This window comes from Aegilops tauschii, chromosome 7, assembly GCF_002575655.3.
Source record: "Aegilops tauschii subsp. strangulata cultivar AL8/78 chromosome 7, Aet v6.0, whole genome shotgun sequence".
In the NCBI taxonomy this organism is placed as follows: domain Eukaryota; kingdom Viridiplantae; phylum Streptophyta; class Magnoliopsida; order Poales; family Poaceae; genus Aegilops; species Aegilops tauschii.
This window is the reverse complement of record NC_053041.3, coordinates 4,787,765-4,793,929: the sequence shown is the minus strand read 5'-3', so window position 1 is coordinate 4,793,929 and position 6,165 is coordinate 4,787,765. Positions and strand designations below refer to the sequence as shown.

Sequence of the window (6,165 nt, the reverse complement as noted above, 5' to 3'; positions counted from 1 at the left end):
AGAGTGAAGTTGAAGATCGTCGTGACAAGAGGATAAAATGTCTGTGATATGATCATAGAGATGAGTATCTGAGTTACGAGTTTGGCACACAATTAAGACATTGTGGAAAGTGTTTCACAATTAATATCGCCTGGAACACCATAGTGTGATGGTGTGTCCGAACATCATGACTGCACCCTATTGGATATGGTGCATGCCATGATGTCTCTTATCGAATTACCACTATCATTTATGGGTTAGGCATTAGAGACAACCGCATTCACTTTAAAAAGGGGCACCACGCAATTCCGTTGAGACGACACCGTTTAGAGAAACCTAAGTTGTCGTTTCTTAAAAGTTTGGGGCTGTGATGCTTATGTGGAAAAGTTTCAGGCTGATAAGCTCGAACCCAAAGCGGATATATGCATCTTCATAGAATACCCATATCAGTTGGGTGTACCTCCTATTTCAGATCTCGAAGCAAAAGTAATTGCTTCTAGAAACGAGTCCTTTCTCGAGGAAAAGTTTCTCTCGAAAGAATTGAGTGGAAGGATGGTGGAGACTTGACAAGGTTATTGAACCGTCACTTCAACTAGTGTGTAGCAGGGCACAGGAAGTTGTTCCTGTGGCACCTACACCAATTGAAGTGGAAGCTTATGATAGTGATCATGAAACTTCGGATCAAGTCACTACCAAACCTCGTAGGACGACGAGGATGCGTGCTACTTCAGAGTGGTACGTGATCCTGTCTGAGATATCATGTTGTTGGACAATACTGAACCTACGAGCTATGGAGAAGCGATGGTGGGCCCATATTCCGACAAATGGTTAGAAGCCATGAAATCCGAGATAAATGGATCTTTGAGAAGAAGACGGACGTGGACGGTAATGTTACCGTCTATGAAGCTCGACTTGTGGCAAAGAGTATTTCCACAAGTTCAAGGAGTTGACTACGATGAGATTTTCTCATCCGTAGCGATGCTTAAGTCCGTCGGAATCATGTTAGCATTAGCTGCATTTATGAAATCTGGCAGATGGATGTCAAAACAAATTTCCTTACCAGTTTTCGTAAGGAAAGGTTGTATGTGATACAATCAGAAAGGTTTTGTCGATCCTAAGGATGCTAAAAGGTATGCTAGCTCCAGTGATCCTTCCATGGACTAGAGCAAGCATCTCGGAGTCAGAATATAAGCTTTGATGGAGCGATCAAAGTTTTTGGGTTTATACAAAGTTTGTTAGAAACTTGTATTTACAATAAAGTGAGTGGGAGCGCTACAACATTGTGAATGACATATTGTTGATCCGAAATGATGTAAAATTTCTGGAAAGCATAAAGGGTTGTTTGAAAGGAGTTTTTCAAAGGAAGACCTGGATAAAAGCTGCTTACATATTGGGCATCAAGATCTATAGAGATAGATCAAGACGCCCGATGATACTTTCAAAGAACGCACACCTTGACATGATTTTGAAAGATTTCAAAATAGATCAGCAAAGAAGGAGTTCTTGGCTGTGTTACAAGGTGTGAGTATTGAGTAAGACTCAAGACCTGACCACAGCAGAAGAGAGAGAAAGGACGAAGGTCGTCCCCTATGCTTCAGACATAGGCTCTACAGTATGCTATGCTGTGTACCGCACATGAAGTGTGCCTTGCCATGAGTTGGTCAAGGGGTACAATAGTGATCCGGGAATGGATCACATGACAGCGGTCGAACTTATCCTTAATATCTAGTGGACTAAGGATTTTCTCGATTATGGAGGTGAAAAGGAGTTCGTCGTAAAGGGTTACGTCGATGCGAACTTTGACACTAACCCGGATGTGACTGAGTAGTAAACCGGATTCATATAGTAGAGCAGTTACGTGAAATGGCTCCAAGTAGCGCGTGGTAGCATCCACAAGATGACATAGATATTCGTAAAGTACACACGGATCTGAAAGGTTCAGACCCGTTGACTAATAACCTCTCTCACAAGCATAACATGATCAAACCAGAATTCATTGAGTGTTAATCACATAGTGATGTGAACTAGATTGTTGACTCTAGTAAACTCTTTGAATGTTGATCACATGGTGATGTGACCTGTGAGTGTTAATCACATGGTGATGTGGACTAGATTATTGACTCTAGTGCAAGTGGGAGACTGTTGGAAATATGCCCTAGAGGCAATAATAAATAGGTTATTATTATATTTCCTTGTTCACGATAATCGTTTATTATCCATGCTAGAATTGTATTGATAGGAAACTCAGATACATGTGTGGATACATAGACAACACCATGTCCCTAGTAAGCCTCTAGTTGACTAGCTCGTTGATCAATAGATGGTTACGGTTTCCTAACCATGGACATTGGATGTCGTTGATAACGGGATCATATCATTAGGAGAATGATGTGATGGACAAGACCCAATCCTAAGCCTAGCACAAGATCGTGTAGTTCGTTTGCTCAGAGCTTTTCTAATGTCAAGTATCATTTCCTTAGACCATGAGATTGTGCAACTCCCGGATACCGTAGGAATGCTTTGGGTGTACCAAACGTCACAACGTAACTGGGTGGCTATAAAGGTGCACTACAGGTATCTCCGAAAGTGTCTGTTGGGTTGGATCGAATCGAGACTGGGATTTGTCACTCCGTGTAAACGGAGAGGTATCTCTGGGCCCACTCGGTAGGACATCATCATAATGTGCACAATGTGACCAAGGAGTTGATCACGGGATGATGTGAGTTATGGAACGAGTAAAGAGACTTGCCGGTAACGAGATTGAACAAGGTATCGGGATACCGACGATCGAATCTCGGGCAAGTAACATACCGGTAGACAAAGGGAATTGAATACGGGATTGATTGAATCCCCGACATCGTGGTTCATCCGATGAGATCATCGTGGAACATGTGGGAGCCAACATGGGTATCCAGATCCCGCTGTTGGTTATTGACCGGAGAACGTCTCGGTCATGTCTGCATGGTTCCCGAACCCGTAGGGTCTACACACTTAAGGTTCGATGTCGCTAGGGTTATAGGGAAAGTATGTACGTGGTTACCAAATGTTGTTCGGAGTCCCGGATGAGATCCCGGACGTCACGAGGAGTTCCGGAATGGTCCGGAGGTAAAGATTTATATATGGGAAGTCCTGTTTTGGTCACCGGAAAAGTTTCGGGTGTTATCGGTAATGTACCGGGACCACCGGGAGGGTCCCGGGGGTCCACCAAGTGGGGCCACCAGCCCCAGAAGGCTGTGTGGGCCAAGTGTGGGAGGGGACCAGCCCCAGGTGGGCTGGTGCGCCCCCCTTCCCCCACCAAGGCCCAAGGCGCATGGGAGAGTGGGAGGGGGCAAACCCTAGGTCCAGATGGGCCTTAAGGCCCACCCTAGTGGCGCCCCCCCTCTCCTCCCCTTGGCCACACCTAGATGGGTTTGGGGGCTGCCGCCACCCCTGGGGAGGGAACCCTAGGTGGGGGCGCAGCCCTCCCTCTCCCCCTATATATAGTGGAGGCAAAGGGGCAGCCCAACACACGAGAACCTCTCTCTCTTGGCGCAGCCCTATCCCTCTTCCTCCTCCTCTCCCGCGGTGCTTGGCGAAGCCCTGCGAGATTGCCACGCTCCTCCATCACCACCACGCCGTCGTGCTGCTGCTGGACGGAGTCTTCCCCAACCTCTCCCTCTCTCCTTGCTGGATCAAGGCGTGGGAGACGTCACCGGGCTGCACGTGTGTTGAACGCGGAGGCACCGTTCTTCGGTGCTTAGATCGGAATCAACCGCGATCTGAATCGCTACGAGTACGACTCCTTCATCCGCGTTTTTGCAACGCTTCCGCATCGCGATCTACAAGGGTATGTAGATGCACTCACCTTCCCCTCGTTGCTAGATTACTCCATAGATTGATCTTGGTGATGCGTAGAAAATTTTGAATTTCTGCTACGTTCCCCAACAGTTCAAAGTGAAGAAGCACTCGGATGGATCTATTGAGCGTTATAAAGCGCACCTTGTTGCCAGAGGATTTCGGCAGCGCTATGGTCTTGATTACGAGGACACCTTCAGTCCCGTTGTCAAGCCTGCCACCATTCGGCTTCTTCTTTCTCTTGCTGTCACTCGCAGTTGGTCTCTTCGTCAACTTGATGTGCAGAATGCCTTTCTTCATGGTTTCTTGGAGGAAGAGGTTTATATGCGACAGCCGCCTGGTTTCTCTGATCCTGATTGTCCTGATCACATCTGCCGTCTCACCAAAGCGCTAACGCTATAAAATATATACCGTAGCGAGCGTAGTTCAATGGTAAAATATCTCCTTGCCAAGGAGAAGATACGGGTTCGATTCCCGCCGCTCGCCCGCTTAATTTATCAAAGTACTATGATAAAAAGTTTAGTCTAGTTAACTGTTTAACTACTTATATTAAATTAAGTGTGCCTGGCATGCTCGTCTTGCCTCAACTCTTTGTGCTCATGGGTTTGTGTCGTCCACTGCTGACTCCTCATTATTTCTTCTACAGAAGCCAGAAGTCACTATGTATCTTTTGGTCTATGTGGATAATATTATTCTTGTCTGTTCCTCTCGGTATGCTGCTGATGCTCTTGTTCGCTCTCTTGGTGCTGCTTTTGCTGTCAAAGATCTTGGGAAGCTTCACTACTTTCTTGGGGTTGAGGTTACCTCTCGTGCTGATGGTCTTGTTATGACACAAAAGAAGTACTCCTTGGATTTATTGCAGCGAGCTGGGATGCTTAAGTGCAAACCGACTACCACACCCATGTCATCTACCGAAAAGCTCACTGCCGTTGATGGTGCACTTCTGTCTTCTGCGGATGCCACAGAGTACAGGAGTATTGTTGGTGGGCTTCAGTACTTGACGATCACGAGGCCAGATATTTCTTATGCTGTCAACAGGGTTTGTCAGTATCTTCAGGCTCCCCACGACACTCATTGGGCTGCTGTTAAGCGCATCCTGCGTTATGTCCAATTCACAGTGTCTTTTGGGATGCATATTCGGCCGACTCCCTCTCGGGTTCTTTCGGCCTACTCTGATGCGGACTGGGCTGGCAGCCCGGATGACAGGCGATCCACGGGGGGCTATGCTGTGTTCTTTGGCTCCAACTTGATCGCCTGGAGTGCTCGGAAACAGGCTACTGTATCACATAGTAGTACTGAAGCTGAGTATAAGGTTGTGGCTAATGCTACTGCAGAGATTATTTGGGTGCAATCTTTGCTTCAGGAGTTGGGTATGTCTCAACCGCAGCCTCCTATCCTTTGGTGTGATAACATCGGTGCTACATACCTTTCTGCAAATCCGGTATTTCATGCCCGAACGAAACACATTGAAGTGGACTATCACTTTGTACGGAACGTGTGTCACAGAAGCAACTTCAGATCAAGTTCATCTCTTTCAAAGATCAACTTGCAGACATCTTCACTAAGCCTTTGCCTTTACCACAGTTCGAGGCTTGTAGACGCAATCTTACCCTTCTCGGTTCTTTAGAAAGTGGCTAAGATTGAGGGAGGGTGTTAGACTATGTATAGCTTCTGTATTTGTGTACGTATATTGTATCTATTGTAACACACCCATTATATATATGAGATAAGCCACCCCTAGAGGGTTGAGCTGGTTCCCCCAAATATTGTCTTACACTCCGTCTTCACCTTCAACTGGTACTCACAATCCCCCTTGGTGGTGTCGCTGCCGGCGAGGAAGGCGGCCACCAGAATGACAAGGGCGAGCTTGGCCATGGCCATGGTGGTGGTGGCTACCTGCGTTTACTAGCTACGATAGATATATGATGATGATGGTTGATGGATGGATGGATCAGCTTCCCACCTTGTGCTGCATTTATATAGGGTCTTTGGCGAGCTCCAGCTGATGCCCCCATATTAATAAGCTTATCCCAGATTTGCATGCAATCGTGGTTGATACCATCCATGCTGCCTGACTCCCAACGAGTTAGAGAAATCAGATGGGATCAGGACATCACGTGATGATCAGGTCTGGTCAGATCAGGTCAGGTCAGAGCATCTACAGCCGCAACTTGCAAATCCAACCCCTTAGATGTTCGCGGACACTGACTGGTCATCTCTCAATTTTTCACTTTTACAGTCATGTCTCTCATTTTTTTCTCTATACGTCCGGTCACATGCATGTAATCGATGGAGGCAAAGTGAGAGAAAGAAAAGAAAAAATAAACAAAGAGAAAAGATGGGCGAAATCCT

At 46.6% G+C, this 6,165-nt stretch overlaps 1 non-coding gene across 1 annotated transcript; it reads left to right on the top strand.

Moving 5' to 3' along the window:
- Positions 1-4,228: 4,228 nt before the first annotated feature.
- On the top strand, positions 4,229-4,299 carry TRNAG-GCC (transfer RNA glycine (anticodon GCC)). Its single transcript has one exon. It is a non-coding gene; the product is annotated as a tRNA-Gly (tRNA).
- The last annotated feature ends 1,866 nt before the right edge of the window (positions 4,300-6,165 follow it).